Raw genomic sequence first — 20,994 nt, forward strand, 5'->3', positions numbered from 1 at the left:
GCGTATTACCCGTAGAGAAGCAATCGTTGCTTGAAACACGCTGTTCTATTCTGTTTTGTTATATCTATTCGCATTCGTCTTATACAGGCTTCATTTGAAAATAACTTAAATAATAGAATTGTCTATCACTCTGGTGCATGTTTGCTGGAGGTTAGTAAATTTGGCAAAACTTTACACTAGCGTTCTCTGTATTGTTATAATTTCCGTCCCACGACACTCTCTTCTGCGTCTGCAACGGTCGCAGTGTACTGAAGAGCGCACCAAGTATCTCGCAGAACGACTGGCTCAGAAGTCTTTAAAAAATCTTACCTCTTGTCCGAAAGCACCGCCTGTCACCAGCTGTCTAATTTTTCAACTGCCAAAAAGTTCGATGATGGGGCGATGGCAACGACGCATCTACTGTTTCGACCGTTATCGATCAACGCGCGACTCTCCATGACGATCGTCGTATAACTAAAGCAAGCAGCTATGGCACGCAACGCTTGACAACTGATGCAAAGTAAAGCAATGTAGCAAGCAGACTAATTCGATACTTCGTTGTGAATATAACCACTGCTGCTGATGCTTCTACTATTATCCCTGTAATGAGCGTTTCTCATCGGCACCAGTAGCAACGGGAATAGTGAGGCCTGGCCGACGGCCACCCCTTTTCTTAGCCCGCGATAACAGGACCAGCAACAACAGGACGGTCACTTCGTCGATTTTGATCGGCCACGAGTACATTTACTTTGCTATTGGCGCTGCTACAGCAGTAGCCTCATTCACGTTGAGCTTCACCCACTGTCCACTGTGGGACGGCAGCAGCGCGTCACCAGTCGATATTCACACCGTCGACGACGCCATACAGAACTTTGTATCGCGACTTTATCTAACGGCACGTACTCGAGACGCTGCCGTTGCTCTTATTGTTGTTGATGTAACGAATGCGTTCGATTTGATTCGCTCATCGGCTTTCGTTCATTTCCTTTTGCTGTCCATCTATGTGCGTCTCCTTTTCTTCCAACTGATCCCAGCCCAATCCTTATCTCTGGGCTGGTTTGCTCTTTATCGTCCTTACGGCATCGTCGTGATCGTTGCGTTATCGCAGGGAGTCACAGAAACAGCGGCGAGCGAGCGAGCAAGCAAGCATCGGCAAACGCGGACAGTTTATAGAAGCGATAGACAGGATGACCGGCGGCGCTTACTTGGTTTAGATATGTTCAGCCATTAAATCGACTCCATGGACGGACAAACAAATAAACAAAGTACCAACAGCCATCGGGAGACGCATGGAATACGTAAACATGGCAGATACGTATGTACATTAACACAAACAACCACCGCTACTTCGATAACAATAGCAGCAACTATAGTACTACTCTATGCAGAGAATGGGCAGGATGACACGATCGTGAAACGCAACAAGCGATCCTATGGGCACGATCCGTACGCCATACGGAAACGGGACGATGCTCGTCGTACTAAAAACACAATGATCCGGAAAGAAGCTTCTGTCAACAGATCTGCCAGTCGCCGTACTCAAACATACGTTCGAAAATTGCAATAATAACAGTAACAACATTACGCTAGCACAGTTATTCGGCCGCAATTGGCAAATCTGATCGAGGACAATTATAAAAAATCTTTGTGATCTTTGTGTTCATAGGCCGTTGACTGGGCTGAGTCAATAATAATAATAATAATAAATACAATGGACCTGATTATGGCCGAACGACAAAGATCAAGGAATGGTGGCGTTATCCTTTACTCGATCTTCCGATTATCAAATTCGAACGAGAGGCACGCAAGGTATATTCTCTACTCCTAACACGTTTCCCAACCTAAATAGCTTACTATAATATAGCAGATCTAAGACAATGATAGTAATTCCTCTGGATGTTATCATAAAAAAAATGTTGTCGCGTCAAGCGCCCCACCGACACATAGTCTAACCGCTTTATAGGACCGATGCATAACTATGGTTGATTAATAATATGCGTCTCTTCGGTCCTAAACTGATTTGACCGCGCGTCTGTCAAACAGACCAGTAGCAATAATCAATTGGGTGGCCATATCGCTTTCTAGGCTTTAATCTTTTCCCGGCAATCTATGCCGTTGTGGACAATCGCCCGGTGAAGGAAAAGTCGGAAGGTATGAGAATCAGCTGAGTTGATGCGAGAGGCCCTGAACGTGTAATTCCTGTAACGTCTTGCCACCATTACTGGTAGCAGTAGTCGCTTTATTGTCGGATCTCGATTCACAAACAGATTCGACTCTGCCTACTACTTTTCTAGGATAGAAGTGCTCTTTACGATGAGGGCTGTTCGCGATGGCCGCCTCATCCGTCCGGTTCTTTGTTGTACCGCGGCTGCCTCGGATAGAGCAGATTTGCCCCGCTTTGTAGACGACACAGAAACGAAGTAGTAGCAGCTACCAAGCAGGGTAGGAAATCGAGATTTGGAGACTTCTCTCAGCTCCCACGTGCCTCGCCTTAAATCGCTGCAGATCGTTCTCTTTCGGTTTGTATTTCTTACGCTCTTCCCCCGACAGACCGCTGAGGGGCAAACGGCAAAGTATGTTGGTAAAACGCGTCGAGGGTATAGACTTCCCTATCGTGTATCACAAGTAGAACGGAGGAGCTATCCGGCGGTTCAGTTCTATAGTCCGCAAAGTCTTCCTGAGTAGACGCTACGGAAGCTGATCCAGTCGTCCACAAAGTTTGTCCGTCTTGCCCCGGGCCACTCCAAAAGTAGATAGCGAGACGAGCCAGGAAAGGGCATTCTGAACAAGCCACTCGGTTTTGCGTTCGCGGCCCTCTTCCGCCAAAGATCACCGTTCTACCTTAACAAGACGGGTCTATGGGGGTAACGAACAGTAGAGATGTGATACCTATCGAAGGATAGTTTTATAAATTCAAACATCGACAGAAATTTGCCTTTCAGGCAATTCTACTGACTATTTAGTTAATCCTTTATGAATTGCAACTTTGGCTAGTATAGGCATATCCGATCGTCGAAAAATGTATCTGTGGAAGCTAAAAGCCGTTGCAAATCGTTGAGCCTGTTGCCCTTATCTATATATCGATAGAAAGATCTAGTACAGGCAAAAAAAAATGCTTCTTACCTTTAACTTTTGTTCGTTTGGCGTTTATGTGTATGTATAACCCGTTCCCGGGAGCAAGTTACTTAAATAGGCATTTCTATTAAAAAAAAGTAGTACATCATCTAAACTGGCACTTACACGGTACGACCATTTATCATGTAAACCATATATGCCACCCCATAAACCATGATCTCCGAAAGCCATATTATCTAATAAAATAGATACAAAATAGAAGTTTATTGATTTAGATGAAACGCTCTGACTATGGTTGTTTTAGCCATCACGATGATTCCTGAGCGCAGTTCGTCGTCAGATCCCGCCGGGGCGAAGAGATGCTAGTTAACTATATGCCCATCAATCGCGCAGAGTCGCCCCTGCCCAGTAGCGTTCTGCGTATATTTAGCAGGTGACACTTGTCTTCCAAACCGATAAGCGATGACATTTTGATATCGCCGACGAATCAACGCCTGTTGTGTTGACCCATACACCGACCAAGCGGTCGCGCTTATCGAAAGATAAGCACAGGACGCAACGGTTCTCCCCGTCTTTCCCTTTTGTCATCGTCGTCCTATTGTTATTATTATGGATTTCTTAATAGATAAATATAATATTGGACAAGCTGATGGTCCACTGCCATATATGCCCGCTGCGACGTCTACGTGAGACAGTTTTACCGTCGCTTACGTTGTTACTGATGACTCGTATTCATTTCCATAGTGCTTGTAAGTAATTAGTGCTTGTAAGCGTACGAGCAGTTAATTTTACGTCATTGAATGGGCATTTTGGTTCGGCTGCGTTCAACGTCTTGAGAAACAACCGCGACATCTTCCTTGATAGATACACCGGGGCCCTAGCGTACATCGAGCAAAGTAAACAATGGATATACCGTGGGGCTTCAGGGTCGTGTCTAGATGAACGAACCCTGTGATGGTATTTTCTATTCAGATAAGCACAGTCTCAACCCGTGGTCGACGCCGACGTCAACATCGCTTTCCAATTGTAACCATTTCAAATACGATTAGAGGATATACGGTCATAATCGTAGCATTTTGTCCTATGTTTTCAGTGATCGTTAATGGCAATAAATAGGAATCGTTGATGCGCGACGGTTACTGTATTCGATATATCATATCGACACTTATCAAGCGATTGAAAAATGAAGACCCAATGCGACGTTCGGTGCGTCACTGAGGCGAATTCAAGCTTGTAAATCGGTGGCGGTGAGCCATTATGTCGAAAGTACATCAACGAAATGGAACTCACGGATGAAGCTTGCTCTGTAATAGATTTCCATCGTGTTTCCGACAATCGCAGTATCGTTCCGGCGGTTGAAGATGATTAATTGACGAAGAACATTGACCTCAGCGAATTCTTCATACCGAACGCAGTGACAATCACTGTTCAAAACAAATGGTAACCGGCGAAAAAAATCCAGCCTCCTCAGCGAAGTCAATCGTAAATTCGATTGAAGGTGAAATCTAGCATCCATCAGACATCATTGAACGACGCTAACGTTCACAGCGGTTTAGGCAAAAACGGATTTAGGCTGTACTGATCAACTAATACTAGCTATCCATTGATACGTTACTGTTCCACAGTTGTTCCAGGGACGTAATTACGTTTCCCTTAACTGAGATACGCCCCCTTCTTTCGATTCAATAGTTTTTTTCACTCCTTATTGCTTCTACGGCAGGAAGCCATACTCGTGATATCTCTGAGCGGATGATCTATAGGTAATCATTTTGCGGCGCTGCTAGCGTCGCCTGCTGGCCCATTTACGAACCCATCGGCTGGGATACGCACAAAACGGGTTGGGACCTTTCTGTTTACGAACAGCAGCAGCAGCAGCAGCAGCAGCAAAAGTCGATCAGTGCGAACGAAGAACCTGCCAGTGGAGCTGGAAACGACAAGCACAAGTACGCCGATTACGGGCTCGAGATAGATAGAAATGCTCGTTTTCTCTCCGCCATCTTGATTTAACGGCACATGAGTAACAAGGTCCTCGGCCGCTATATTTGCTCACTGCACGGGCGAGTGTAACAGTTGTGCTTCCTTTTCAAAACAACGATTTCCATCAACGGGGACGTACGGCAGACAAATGTCGGGCTGGACACGTAACACTGCCTGTTGCATTTCTTATCGATTACTGCTTAGCGACATCGTTTGCGTCTATGAGTTACGTTACGCTTCAGCCCCAATGTGCCTATAGAATTGTTGGTGGCGTATGTAATTAAGAGTATAATATTTGCGGATTCAATGGGTCTAGGCTGATAGATTACAACAGTAATGATGATGACTTGAGCCGACAGAAGTATTCACGGTGCCGAATAAAAATGACTTCACAAACGAGCGTTGCTCGTCGACGCTTATCAGTATCTGGTCGATTTCCCCTCTTCGTCGTACGGCACGACATCGATCGAAATGCATGTTCTATAAATAATATAATAAGACCTATAGGTATTTGATTAAAGCAGTTCATTGTTCCGTTCTGACGAAAAGAGGCTGATGATCAGTCACCGTGCGCCGGACGAACTTGAAACTGCGATAGTTTAGCGGACCGGCGCGCCAGCACAAGCCAACGAATGCGATCCGATTCGTTTGCTTGGTTAAATAACGGCGAAGTTACACGTCCGGTTCCACCCAGGAATTTTACGCCAAGCTGACTGTTCGCGTACTACGCCGCCACGCGCGTAAAAACGTCATGCCGCTTCGGATGTCGCTTGTTATTCGTATCGCATAGAGTTGACACGGAGAACCGCACCCACCGGGACAATCAACTGGACTTGTTTTTTTCCGGCAAACTTGCCCCTCACCGCTTTGTCTTCTCAAAGATTAGCTCGTAAGTGATCGCGACTGGCTCTAGCGACTAGAAGCAACAATGACGTCAGGGCAGTAATCGTCGGTAAAAAAACGTGGCGTAATACGTACGCACCAGCAGTAACGCGATAGGTAATAATAGTAAAAAGGACTCGGGGGACCTTTTGACAAAAACATCACAAATCACTAATGAAAAAACAAAGTAACGTTTGTGTACGTTGCAAATAAAAAGCCGAAAAGATCTTACAGCGGACCTATTCAGGGGTCATCTAAAAAATGGCCACCGCTTTAGGAAAGGTCGACAGAACTCGTTAGTGCTCTTAGCAACCATATAATGCGGCGTTATGTTATCAGATGCAGCTGTTATTGATGGATATGTCTATATTATCATGCATTGGGAACTACACCTCTAGTGAAGGTAAACCTGTTAATTCTTTGCTTCGACGTCGCCATGGCAGAGATCCAACCCCAGTTTACTGGCTTCTAAACTTTTTCTCTTTTATCTTGGAAAAGTTTGATTTGTCTTCATCTTGTAAAACATACGCTTGCAGTGGGTGCTAGGCATAAAATCGAAATTTTATAACCTGTGTCTAACGAAGGGAGAGAGTGAGCTTTACCTGATAATGTATGTCCATGTATAACAATGAGGTAAACCTCGACATCATCATATTCGTACGCAGCGGCGCCAGTCGCATCGAAAAAAAAAACAGGATAAACACATAAACAACAAACACGAATGGCGATTCTATATCATTCGACGTTACGTAGACCTTGAAACGTCTAAGGACCTACTAATCAACTTTTTTTTTTCGCTTCGTGCCGGCAAGTGATTAGTTCGGGTTATCTTCGCTGCGCTTCAGCCATGGCGCGGCTGACCGTAATAACGGATTCGTTACTACGCCTAAACGATTCAGTTATCACAAATAAGCAGGACATAGTGTACGACGTTGGCGCTACAAAAAAAAACAAAGAAAGAAGGTGTCGTTGAGGAGACGTTGCGGTACTACGGCGGCCGTTGGCATCAGATTAACTAAGCTACTTATCCGGCTCGGATTGAGGCCTGTAGCCACAGTAGCAGGACAAAAGGACGTGTGAAAAAACGCCAGAATCATAGCTGAAAATCGATTCAAGTTCAGGGCGAACTTCGAAAAGGACAAAAACGACCCATCAACAAGCACCCTCAAATAGTTACTTTTCCGTTCTACTTACAGATACGTGCCACGTTTCAGTACGTGAAGTGTAGCCAGTTGATGTAAACATTTGGCTTTGTCGTTGGCACGAGCGACGTTTCGCATAACTATACCGTCATGTTTCAATATGAAATACATATTGCATCACGAGGCTTGCTGTCGACCTAATCGCAGCGTACTGGTATCTATAGAAATATACCCATCGGCGTCGAAGGACCACATCGGTTTTGGTTACGTAAGCGTTGTCTTTTCGCTACCGATATGGTCAACAATAAAGCTATAATATATCCGATAATGATCCGTGCTTTGTCGTTTGTCTCTGCGATGGAATCCATTTTTTTGGCGATAACTGTGTTGCCCGACTTCACAGCGTTTCGTACCTCACACGTTGGCCGTTCACCGCGGTAGCAACAACAATCCCCCAACAACACCGAGACTGGCCGGTCGCTAACTAACAGGCATGCCCTGCGAAAAATATCTTTATAGAATCTTTTTGTCTTTTCTTCCTCTGTCTATCTCTGTACGATTAATCGGCTTAATCGGCAACATTCGACTCGTGACGGCAGTGGCAAATCCGCCATTATTTACAACGACTCTAGCTCGCTTCAGCCATACCGAACGAGTGGAGCCGCTGAATACACACACATATATATGCATAGATTTCTACAAGGCGACGGCCAGTCTCATACGTTTCATACAGGACAATCGTCAGGTGCCACCGTCAATCGTCGAGCGGATTAAAAGCGACGCCAGTGAAAATCGGACCACAAGTATTGAAGCTGCATGCGAGCGAATCGCTTGATCGTCCCTCGAGGCCATCGATCAAAAGCTCAATGAAACCGAGTTAAGAATGAAAAAAAAAGCGTAGACACGTATCATCCGTCCAGCAAAGCCATCGTTGTCTAGGGCAACGAGGTAATGTCCTCTGCTTGTACGTCGTTAGCAGTCCTTCGCTCGGCCTATCAGACGACGGCTCGTTATCAAATAACACAAATAACTTCCTGTGGCAGGACTGCCGCTACACCTTTGTGAACGGCGATTGTATTGGTCGACTTTTTCCATCTGATTTCCCGTAGAGGATATTGGCAGCGGGTCATTGCCAGTGGCCTGGTAAAGGGTGGTTCTATCTTCGAAATAGAATCAATCAGAGATTCGAGAGACGAATACGGGGTGTAACTTTAATCTCAATGCGATGATAACCATAATTTAGAATATCAAGGTTTTCGCGTCGTCATAGAGTATTACGTTGGCCACAAGCCACTTACTGGCGTCGAACAGCGTGAACTAAATTCCTTCGTTCTATTGTGTTGTTGCATTTCATTACCGCAATTGCCTTATTAATCGCAGCTTCTGCCCGCATATCTACGCCGCGGATTGCGGGAACATTAAGCACAATATCACTAATCAATCGATCGATCGATCGATCGATCAATCAATCAATCAGCACGTAACGCTTTCCGAAATGGCACGGCGTCGACGACTTCTCATAGCCAGTCGGGTGCTCACACCCGTATCGATTTGCCCATAACACCAACAACCGTCAACAGCCTTTGGCTCGTCTACCGACCAACCAATCAAGCAGATCAGTTTGAATTTTGTTCATAGTCCTGTATTGCTTATAGCTGCTCCTGTGTCAACACACACACAGACGTCCTGCTGTCGTCCTAGACAATGCTTTGATGAGTGCCAAAATTTGCACCGGCTAATCGACGGTTTAGCGGCTGTGGCAGCGTACCAGCCAAGGCGGGACCTTACTATACGGGGCTAGAAAGGAAAAGAAGGGGGGAAATCCACGCGAAGATCATGCAAAGATTACATGTCGTCGTCTATTTTGGCGCTGTTGTTCGTAGTAGCACCGCGGCGGGCTAAGCCGGCTAAGACAGCGGAAGGGCGTGATCATTACGTCCGTTTAGGTGAGAGCCGCCGCATCCTTATCTTCATTCGTTCCCACAGTTTACCGGGTAGGCACAAACCTCTGGACCAGTGGTGTAGAAAAGCCCCCGCGCTTGCAGCCGGCAGCGGCAAGAGATGGTGGATAACTGATTTATGATGATAAAAATCAATCGAATCAAATTATCCCGTAAATGAATACGGACACAAAGTGACGGAATCGAGACGTGGCGGCCAATAAGGATAGCATGGATCGCGTCACGATTTCAGTGCCCATAAGCGAACGCAGCACACGGAATCGTCTATGGACAGCGTTTTGTCCATCTTGTATATTTTCGCCAACAGTTAAGCAGTCAGTCTCTAGTGGTCTAGTCGGAACTTTCCATTATCGATTCTGTTTCCGTTCGTCTTTGGTTAAACACAAATGGGAACCGTAGATTGTGTAAGGTTCGTCGGGAAGAGTTTATACGAACAGTAGCAATACGGTCGTAAGAAGACAACACGCAAAAATAGTGATAGCCAGTTGGGATGATCTTTCGTGACGAAGACACAGAAAAATGATTACGGGACGAAAAGAAAAATTCATCCTCTCTGGCAGCGCGGCTACCTGTTTCGGTCAAGTCAAGCGGCCGCTGATTTCGATGTTTGTGTGTGCGTGTCTTATCATACCGTCAACTGGTCATGATGGCGACGACGACTGAGTTGTCACAGAGCAATTTTTATTACTTCTATTATTTCGACTACGATCTTTAAATGCACGAGGTGGCTGTGTTTGTCTGCGTATGAGCTCGCCTGCTGGTAAGATAATGTCAATTAACTAATATCAACGGTATACTATCATTTTTTGTATTAGACTTTACGCGCATGTCGCCAAAATAGTACATAATACGGTTTTGTTGGAAACGCATATAGAGCGAAGATATATATATATATATATTTTCCTTTTTTATTTCAGCGCTTTTTATCGTCACGTTAATCTGGCAACGGTAAAGCTGTGCAGGCGTTATGCTTTGGCCTAATAGAGCGCTAACCACTAAAAAGAATCTCGAACAGCCGAGGGAATCCAAGCAGTATCGTTCATTTGTATTTGCATCAAGCTAACGTGCCACAGGTACCTATAGCTGACGTCCTCTTCAAGTTGATCGGCTCGAAAATCTCTAACGCTTGCGTCTGTCCGCGACGGTATTCTAACGAAAATACAAATTTCTTAGGTCTAGTTATGAAGCTCGTGGATGAAAGTCGTGCATGAGAACACGTACGTTTCTACTGGCCCTGCCGTTTGCCTGTGTAGCAATAGCGCCATGTTGGACCTTCTGCCTCTACCAGTTTGTGCCGTTGCATGATTGAGAGTTTAGATTTACTATTACAGATATCCTCTTAGGTGGCAAAAAATTATAACGGTAAAAACGTCAGATAATTAATCGTACAGTGAACAAAATATTATATCATAAGCTTAAATATATATACTTTATTTCAATGGCTTTTGAGATGTAGGCGATCGACAACGAAACATGCGAGTGTACCAGAACTATGCTTGCAACATCAAATACGGACAAGCATATATAGAAATATTTGTGATTTCAACAAGTGTTTTCAGATTTATATCGAACCTAAACCGCTTACTCTCGTCAGTGATGCTAGTCGCGTCTTCCAGACGAAGTCAGCTAGCAAGAACGCTTGTACTATACTGTCTACACGGTCTATGCCATCTGTCTTGATCAATTCATCGTAGATGCCATAAACCCTATATGGTGGTCTCTATAGATGCTATAGGTCTATAATGTATGAAAAGCACGCCTCCCACGCCTTCTTCAATTACGTCTGTCACAGACAGTATTATTTATACACTGAACACAGATAGATATCACTGGCCATCGCAATCGGTTACCTGCTTGCTTCGGTACGCGACCCCGCCTCGTGCACTCATATGTGCCTCTGATAGGCAACACTTAACTTACTAAGTCATAGCGAACGTTTCGCCTGACACCAGCACACACGCAGTTCTATCGCTGCATCTTGAAATTAAAGTTACCTTGTCCTCTTGGATGAGCGCTTGCCAGAACGGGCCGCTCTTGCAGTTCTGCTGTTCTTCGACGCGTCTGCGAATAGGAGCTCGGAGAAGCAGATACCAACGGAAACCCGACAGGGAACCGAATGCAACACGAGATTTTAACAAAGTAGGAAAGTTCCATGTTTTTTGCTGTGTGCCTCATTCAGTTCCGTTGCTCCGGGAGGGCCGAGCGGATCCTCAGGCAAATAAATTAAACTGGTCAGATTGACTACTAGTTGACAATCCGATGTCGCTCACTATATTAGTGGGCTTTACAGAGTACTGAGACTGTAATTTATTATGGTGGTCCATTGTCCAAAGCAGTCTGGAAAGAACAGAGGTGTACGACTGGCAATTTCTCTATCTCCGTCATAAGCCATTGCTAGAATTAGCAAACTAAAAGAGGCAACGATAGCAGAGCGATACACAGCGACCAACACAAATTAACAGGTACAGTGACGTGAGATGGTAATACCATTGCCGAGATAAATGTCTGTTGTTTCCCCTAAATTTATACGAAAAAAACTCTTTATGGTATTGCTTAATGGGTGGTCCAAAGCAAGCCATTTTTTTTTGTTGTTATTTTCCCCGCTCGAAAGAGAAAGCGTTCAGCGTTGTATTGGATGCCTAGAAAATTAATTAGTTAAAACAAAATTCAAAATTGGTAAGTGTTTCATTTGTTAGTACTGCAATTCTAGTTTGGTCGTTAATTCCGTGAAGTTATTATCCTGTTCATTGTTTCTCTTCAGAGAATTACCGTCGACTCGTGTTTGGGGTCTCGCTGCTGGCAAGAACATTGCTTGCACGAGACCAAGTGGTTTCTGTTGTCCGAGATTTTGCCTCGTCCGACGAACGAAGGTTGCTGGATGATACCGACATGTATATCAATTTACGACTATTTCTGTTTCTATGTGATCTGCTCCCTGGGAACGACGCACTATTTATGCCGCTATCTTGAAATTCATCGCGTCTAGAATAGTCGTATCAATCTTATGTCAGAGCTGAACGCACACTCATTGAACGTAGTTCTACCGTATCTAGAGTACTTTATTTGCGCCTTTCCATTCGTGTTCAACTGTATCATATCCAACATGAAGGTGCATGAATCGTTCCTTTATCGGAACGTTGCAACCCTACCCTCTTTAAACATGGAAAACGTTTTCCACCTTTCTTTAAAGCAGAAGGAACAGCTGAGCTGTTCGGCGAACATGAGCGAACTTTGTGGTTTCCTACGTCCTTGTCTTCGCTGCTCGTTGTGGTTGTCGTAGCTCACTCCGGAGGTAACTCTGAGGTCGTAACAGTTCCCTCAGCAGCAGCTGCTGAGAAACAGGCGAAGATTGCCTTTCTAACGGCTCGTTCTCCAACACGCGGACTCACATTCTCAACTTACTTCAGTGGGTCAATCCGCGCCTGTGATCATTGTTTTTGCGTTTGTTGCGGCTGTCGTTGCTTGACCTCTGGGGCGTCATGGTCGGCCACGTAAACGAACGTTACGTGGCCGACCATGACGTCCCATGCACCAATGAATGATGCAAGAGCAGCTGGAGTTGGACGACGCCACGGAGAAACACCACAGCGAGTCGCTAAGAGACAAAAAAAAACGACGAAGTGCAGTAAAAGACTATTGCAATACACCAGAATAACAGATCACTATGGGCACCGGTGCTTTAGTAGGGATTATCGCGGCAGTAGGAACACACAGCTGCAGCAGCACCGCGACGACAATGTACGGGCCGAGCATCCGGCGAAACTTCAGACAGGCCGACAGATATCGACACTCCGTAAGCATAGACACGAAAACTCACTCTATTCCTACGCATATTTGCATTACTTCCATTGTAAGAAAAATGCGGTAAACCACACAACAGCAGCACGGTTCCATTGCGCGCACCATGGTGACAAGACGGTGGCTAGTTGACATTGTCGACTTAACACGATTGGGAAGAACTCGAGATCATTTCTACGGAAAGCGACATCAACCTTACAGGCTACTTCTGATGCAGCCTCCGCTATTGGCTAACAATAGTCATTCAGGTGCCGCTGGTACTGCTGCGATTTGTGTCGTTGATCGTTTTACGATGCCGTTTAACATTGCCGAGCGTCGTCAAAAGCCCAACACCCCCCGCCCCCTTAGACATATAGACACGTACAAGATTATGGACGACAACTCAGCTTGTCGAAGTCGCAACAACTACCCCTGTGATATAGACGTGGAGCGGCGTTCAGGAAATAAAAAGAATAATTATCGCCTACTACAACAACATTACAACTGTAGTATCGTTGTGACAATTATTATGGGGCAGTAATTCTAGTAGCGGTAGACGTTTGACGCTCGAAATAGTTATAAGAGGACTGAAGTAGTACATAGGCACGAAGATTTCTATGTTTGTTACGGCAACAGCAACAGTGAAATCTGTAAGCTGGTAGCGAATACGTGACAAGATCTATAATGTTGCAAGATTAGTGTCCAATTCGAGTCGGACTTGGGCCGCTAGACATTGCTTTACGCAAAATATATGTCAACTGCCGTAAGTAAGTATAGTCGACTGTTGAAAGAAGGGGCGGCAACCCCCGAAGAAATAGGCACCAAAAAGAGATACCAGTGCAGTGACGATATTGATGGCAGCTACAAGCCGACGTACATCAGTAACAAGGGACAACAATGAAAAACAAAGACGAACGTCAAAAAGAGGGACGTCGGCGGCGACAATAACGAACAAGGCCTGGTCTGGTTATGACCTCAATCAAGGAACTATTTCGTTAAAATGTATTGGTCTCGACTAAAAAACAAGGGGCATGCTACCGTAAGATTTTTCCGCGTAACTCACAGACCCAACCAAATGAACTTAGTTGTAATTGTGTTGAACGTGCGTACACAAAAAAACAAAGTCTGTGGTTACAATAGACCTTACTCTCGTATGAATCGTTGGCATTTTTTTTTTAATAACCGTGATAACGTTATTATTATTGCTTATGTCTTTCTCCCGTTTGTTGTTGTCTTGAGGTGCGAACACGCGAGTATTAAGCATCTTTTCTGTTCCCTATTAATGCGAGGCGAACGCACGTAAACCCCATTCGACAGGTGTCAGAAAAATGAAGTTAAAAAACACCCGATATAAGATACGAGGTTATTAAATACAACAGCGGAACAAAATGCGACCGTTTTCGATCTTATTCTGCTTGAGGGCGTCTTCGTAATATGTCGGTCCCTATACATGGTAACGGTCTAGAGAACTTTCGTAAGAACTCAGTTTATTTCGAGAATATTAATCAGTGTTACATCGAGTTTTTACTGTGCCATACAGTCATCAGAGGCGTTTCATGGGTCGGTTGAATGCAAAGCTCAGTAAAACCCGTGTGATATCGAATGGCGTAACTATCTGATGTAGAAGAAAACTCGGTATTGAAACCCGGACTTGACGGCTGGCTACAGTCTCTCTCACAGCAGTTCGCCGTGAACGTCTAACGACAAACATATAAACGTTGCCCTAATACGTTGTCTATGCAAACCACCATATAGGCAATATTAAGCAAAAATAACATACAGACAATTTTTGCGTCTAACGTAGATGAATCAATCACTTTCAAAAACGTTGTAATTTTTTCGAGTATCGTGTAACATTGCGTACGGTGTGCCTTCGGGCAACTTATCAAAGACAAAAATATGGAGCTGGCGAAAAGGACAAACCAATCTGGACACTCTAATGTTGTGAGTCATACAGCCGTGCAGCATGTATACAGCGTCCTAAGACAAAAAAAAAACGTCTAGTAGGCATTTTGATTAGGTTAGATAGGGATTGCGAACGAGCTCGTCAAGCAAAATTATGTGACGCCTAAAGGCCGCCCCTGCGCCCGAGCTTATAGGTATTTACTTTTGATACATATATATATATATATATATGTAAGCATATATGGAAGACAACATACTAATGCTATAATGCATCCAATCCAGATCATCTACGCGGTCACACGCTAACACTGCAATTACTGAATAGCTCGACAACTGAGCACCTAGGAAAAACACTCCTTTACACGCGTTTGTCTTAGTGACAGAAATCGTTTCCTATGTTTGTGTTACGATAGAATATTCATTTTTCAAGCTTTACCGATATTCAAAACGACGTAGGTACAAATTTTTCGTCTTGGTTTCGATATTGTCGTTGCTGCTGCTGCTGCTCTTCTCTGAACCTGTTCCATTAACTTCCCCTGTTAAACGTGGAGCGACTCTACAATCGGCAGAGCATTTTCCAGTCTTCGTTTGGCCTGACTGAGTGCCTGGTTTGCAACTATCAGCGACGTTTTCGAACATGTCCACAGATATCGACCACGTACACCAACCAGCCAAGTATGATTAGTCGGTACTGTCTTCGCGGCGCGAGTCTGCTTCTTCGGCGCCGCTGTTTCAGATACTCGTGGACCTGTTTTCTCATGGATCAATGAATGAAAATCGTAGCTATTCATACTACAGTTAATCGCCTTTTTCTGTTTGTCTCTCTTGCTCGTTGTGTTACTCTAGCGATTCTATCCGTGGACGATGAGCCGACAAGCCTATGCGCTGCACTGACGTTAATGATACGCCGTGATCACGTATACAATACGTGTTTCTCGAACGTCTCTTATATTCTGCGGCGTCCATACGCGACGTTGATAGTAGAAGTCTTGGAGACAAGCAGCAGAGTGGCATGTCGAAATGGCTGCCGGTGACGTCGAGCGACAAATGACGATAGCGAGAGGGGGGGGGGAGGGGGCAACTTGCGATCAATTGGTGTTTCAACAGATATGTACGTACGTACACAAAATACTAGGCGAAATTTGTCATCGTTTAACGCAACCCCATCGTAGAGTCGGCTGAGAGACGTAACAAACGCAAAAGGACGGCAACGGAAAAACGGTTCGCAGATTTCATTTTGCAGATAGACAAAGACGGAATCACTGTTTCCTTCAGTCAGTTGTACGGCCGGATACGGTGACAGCTATGCAAAGAAAGGGCCGTTGTTTTTCCTCCTTCTCCTTCACTTTTATGTCTCTTTCGGTCGCGGGGCTGGAATCATCAGCGTCTGGATCGTTTCCGCCGCAATGAAATCAGCAGTAATAAAATCAAGTCAAACAGAACGCGACTGCAGTGGTGAGTGGTAATCAAACAGGACGCGAGTCGTATGCGGTACTCACCGCCATTATCCACTTTACCACGAAACATTATCACTACGGTAATACGGCGATATGGACGATACACGAAGTCAGTCAGCGAGCCCAGCAACCGCACGAGGTACGGAGCAAATGAACGAGAAATGCAACTCTCGCCAATGAGGGAGGCGATGTCCGATAGCTGCGCGTTCGATATCTCAATATCTTCTGCTCGACGGCATTGACTAGACGATCCATGTGCCATGGCCGTGTACTTCGCCACTACACCGTCTCCGATGCCGATGACATTCGGTCAACTAGTGGGTTTTCGAAGGTTGAGTTTTCTATGATTGCCGCTGCTGCAGAAGTCGAGTGGATGCGACAGTGCCGGGGTTACCCTCGGGGCAAACCTCGCAAACGAACGTATTACGACGGCAAGAGGCGTTGTTTATGCCGTTTACGCTTGAACGCGATGAAGTCGGTGACGGCTTATATCGAGGCAATGGTCACACCAACCCACGAAACCTGTCCGGCAGACCCGTTTGAAGTTGAAGAACAAATGTGGAGAAATCGTATCCGATCTACGCCGAAGGTGATGTTGATTTGATTCGCTTCAAGTTGGCCTAGCGAAAAAATTTCAGAGGATCCAACCATCAGCGATCCTCCTCTCAGGCGATGAACGTGGCCTGACAGGAACTAGCTACTGCTAAAGATGCAGGAACAACACGCAATTTGGCGCATGCTGTATTACTTCGTTTGTCGATATCTTCACACAAACCACAAATGATGCAATGAGAGTGCATATGAAGGGAAGCCATAGTAGAGATACCACGTTTAGTAGGATTCTAAATACCCTTGACGACCATCATAACATTACTTCGAAACCATCACATTGTGCAGGGTATCTGTTAGTGCTTATTGCGCACATCATAGGCTTGCAAAACGAAGCAAAGACTTACTCCGAGTTATCGACGTCGTAAGCTCAGTCTGCACGCCCAGATTTCATGTCCCTATCTTCAGTGATCTACGGAGAATCCAAGAAGCTCGATCCATATCGAACTTACAAAATAAGAGTGCCACGTGGGCATCCGTACCGAACGTCTACCGAGACGATTTAACTGATAAAACTACACAACTAGTTGATGGCCTTGTATTATGTTGTTCTTAGCTGTGTCCTATCGTCCTTTATAGAGATCGCAGGGCCAAAAAGACTCGTTCCAGTAGCTATAGAACATAACGGGTATAAACATTCTAGGATTAGGCAATCATACCAAGCTGGACCGAGTCGCATTTATGACTCCGTTGCGGCAGACTCCTTCCCCGTGGTCACCTTAATAGGAATAATGAAAAAACTTTGTTTCATAATAAAGTGGTACAAAAACATATTACAGATTACCGGAAAGGATTGTAAATCGTACGTCAGACTAGTCTTAACCTTCACGCCTAATACTATAGCAATCTAAAGAACGGTCTACTCTGTCATCATTTAGAAATATTGCTTTTCAGCGGTTTTTTTTTTTTTTTTTTTATCATTACACTACCTGAAGTAAATAGTCATAGTTGATGCCGCACGTTTTATTATTACAACGCTAAGTTACCTGTCGTATGGACCACTTGTGCATAAATTAAAATAATGGTTTTATTCAGCTTGAAGCCTGTGCTCCCTTTCGGTGAGGTATGCATTAGTACAAAAATGAACTATTATTTATATAGTCGTATGTAGAGTTTTGAATCTTTGAGAACGAACGTTAGCATTGTCTACCACGGCTTGTTGTCGCACTGAATATGATTCAGGTAATTTTTCTCTCATGGTAAAAGTCGAAAAAGAGAGGCCGCTACCCATGACACTTTCCGGCATGAAGAGCTTAAGAAGATCATTGCCAAGAACGTTCAGATGACTCTTGGAAATCAGCCGTTTGCTACCCAACGTTTTTGGCCGTTGTGTACATTACGCGCATGTCGTCCATGCACTATACCGCATACGGCTAGAGTTGTTTCAGTAACTCAATCTACAAAGCATACATGAGATGGCCAAGAAGTGTGTCCTATAATCCACCTGACTTCAGTTGATTTAGATCGGAAAATGATCGCCGCTTCTCTCTTACAATAACGTGACACTAGTCGTCTGCTACAGGCGACTCGGCCTGTCAAAAGCGGACAGACATCGAGGGATGGCCTTCAACCAAGCCAAGCTTCAACGACACACAACACGTAGAGAAATGAAATGATGAGTAGTAGGAGGTGATCTAGTTGAAGTGCTAACTTCATGCGGGGCTGTTATGAAGCGCGTAGAAAGAAAATCAACGCCATCGGCCCCCTTTATTTCCCATGATTCGTTATTGGCCACTCCCCTTTTAGCGCTGTCAAAGTTTTCTCATATTTCTATACCAATTGAATATTACAGTGGATTTTCAATTGGCTCCAAATCGTAACTTGGATAAAATACACATTTCGATATTATCATGGTAAGATGCTTATATAGGTTAAACGTACTGGTCAACTATATATGTAAAAAGTTGTTTCTGCTGTAACGGAATAGCGAGTGAGGCTTGTTAAATATAAATAAACCCATTCAAACACGCTAAATGGAAAAAAATAAATTACTTAGAAGAAACTAAAGAGTCATCGAATAACTCGTATAGGTTTACTCTTTTTTTATTGACCGAATATGCTACAGTATGTTTACTAATGTCGCAGATTCAAATATAGTATCGATGAAGTTAAGTATAACCTATGCACGGCTTAATAACAAGTGTTGGCACGCCCTTATAAACAGGATCATTCTTTCCAAAGCAACCAGCTATCTACATGTGTTTTACGACTTTATAATGGCGTAGTAGCTTTTCTATTTTGTTATTATCATATACCTACACCACTTACTGCACGGAACATAAACTACTGTTGCGGTAATTACCACGAAATCTACAGCTTTTCTCTTGCAATCACTGAAGTAGAACACGGCAAGTATATAGAACGGCGGCCATCGCTTACGTTCTTGACTTACGCGAAAATCAGGCACACGATACAAGAAACACAAGGTCTCACGTCTTGTTAAAAGCGACATCGAATTCAGTACTTTTTACGTCGAAAGTAGACAAGTGCGTATGTAATAGATGGTTTACTCATCAGACAAGGCGACTTGCGTCGAATCGAGTTCGTTATCGAGTCCTGATAGTGCATTGTACCTTTCCGTACTTCGTTTCTCTGTTGTAATTCAGGGGCTCATTAGGTGAAAAGCCGGCAAACTCAAAGGCTGAGCGTACCGCATATCGATTGCTAGAGAGATTTGTTTAACAGGATTGTATGGCCAAGCTCGGACAATTGTTGCTATTCTATAGGTCCTTCTACGGCTGTCCTTCATCCAGAATCCGATAAAGACGACACTCTGCCACAACAGAAACGAATACACTAACAGCGACGTACAACTCCTTCACGACACCGCCAACCATAGCTATACATGAATGTCTACTGCTTTTGGGGTTTCGGCCCAGTAGAAGTGCAGCACCAGGCAGCCAGTTACGGGGAGGAAGAAGTTATCGTAATATCAGTTCGACGTTACTTTTTAATTGCACGTTTTAGTAATATGTAAGACGGGATCATTGGCAGTACGATCACATCGCCATCGTCACTAATCTTAAGTGGAAAGTTAAAAGGCGGTTGGTATTGGCGTCTTCGTCGGTCGTCGAAACTGGGTTTCTGCGACCATTCCGTTAAGCACGCTCTCCCACCATCCAGCAGAAGTCGGTCCTGCTGCTCAAGTCGTAGCCCACAGCGGCGCTCCAACGCCAAGGGTTGAGTTTAATTGCGGCTCACAGCTAGCACAATCATGTGCCTTCTTGTCTGTTCATCTGGCCATGGAATGATCTGTCGGCATCGCCCAGCTGCTGTTGGATCCGCCCGTGCTCCTTGTGCGCGATGATGGCAACTTGACAAGAGGAAGAAAAATGCACTGAAGTTACAAACTTCAATTGGCAGACTTTGGAAGCCGCGAGTTCTGACTTCATACCGAACGCTCGCCGTGCTATCTCCGTACCTATCTCTAATCAGCATAAAACGCTACTCGCTAAGGAGTACCCTCCATAACAAAGGACTCACAGCGATGACTATGAAACGATTGAAGTCCAGGCTATGTTAGACAGATCTCCTGGTGCGGATTTTATTGACACGCCGAAATCTGGCCCATGGATTTCTGCATTGGCGTTTTTGTTTGTATCTTTCCTTTCATCTGTTGCTAACAGTTCCAACGAACACTTAATCAGACCTGGCCGAGAGTTTTCGGTCTGATTAGCTATTCGTTGGTGGACCTCATCACGCTGATCGCTCCCAATTACGGAAGGTTACAATAGGCGTGCGAACCAGACACCGCCGAATTAGACCTGTTTGTGCATGAGTCAAATTCAATGGCTACGAACCACGGTAACTACGGCAATCACTCGTCACTTAACCCTCACGTGTACAGATAGATTTTTTTTACCGTAGAATTAAAGCCGGCCATATTTTCGCGATGGGTCCTGATGCTGGGAATGATTGTGCCGTCTAAAGTTGCTGGGCGTCATCATACGTTGTACGTGACTACGATGCGTATACGTGCCGGAAACATCAAATATAAGCAAACAGGTACAGATACATTTCCCCGGACAAAAAGGAACAAAATAGCTTTACCATACTGCTTGCGCTAACCGAGTAGGGACGATGAAAACAACGGCCATATGAATGGCAAAAAAGCAGCAGTGGAGGTAAGAAACCGCTATTAGCTGTAACAGTTCTTCTGCAGGGGTGGAACATCTGCGCAAGATGCAGCTCCTGGTGATTTGTTAACGCCTCGGCCTCTTTATATAAAAT

At 44.7% G+C, this 20,994-nt stretch overlaps 1 protein-coding gene across 1 annotated transcript in view; it reads right to left on the reverse strand.

The window, feature by feature from the left end:
- Positions 1 to 20,994, reverse strand: part of LOC147751883 (uncharacterized) — a gene marked incomplete at its 3' end in the record, with an annotated part of 47,030 nt that overhangs the window by 12,800 nt on the left and 13,236 nt on the right. The gene's annotated exons all lie outside the window — the stretch shown is intronic.

This window comes from Varroa jacobsoni, unplaced genomic scaffold (genome assembly GCF_002532875.2).
Source record: "Varroa jacobsoni isolate VJ856 unplaced genomic scaffold, vjacob_1.0 contig01912, whole genome shotgun sequence".
NCBI classification, from domain to species: Eukaryota; Metazoa; Arthropoda; class Arachnida; order Mesostigmata; family Varroidae; genus Varroa; species Varroa jacobsoni.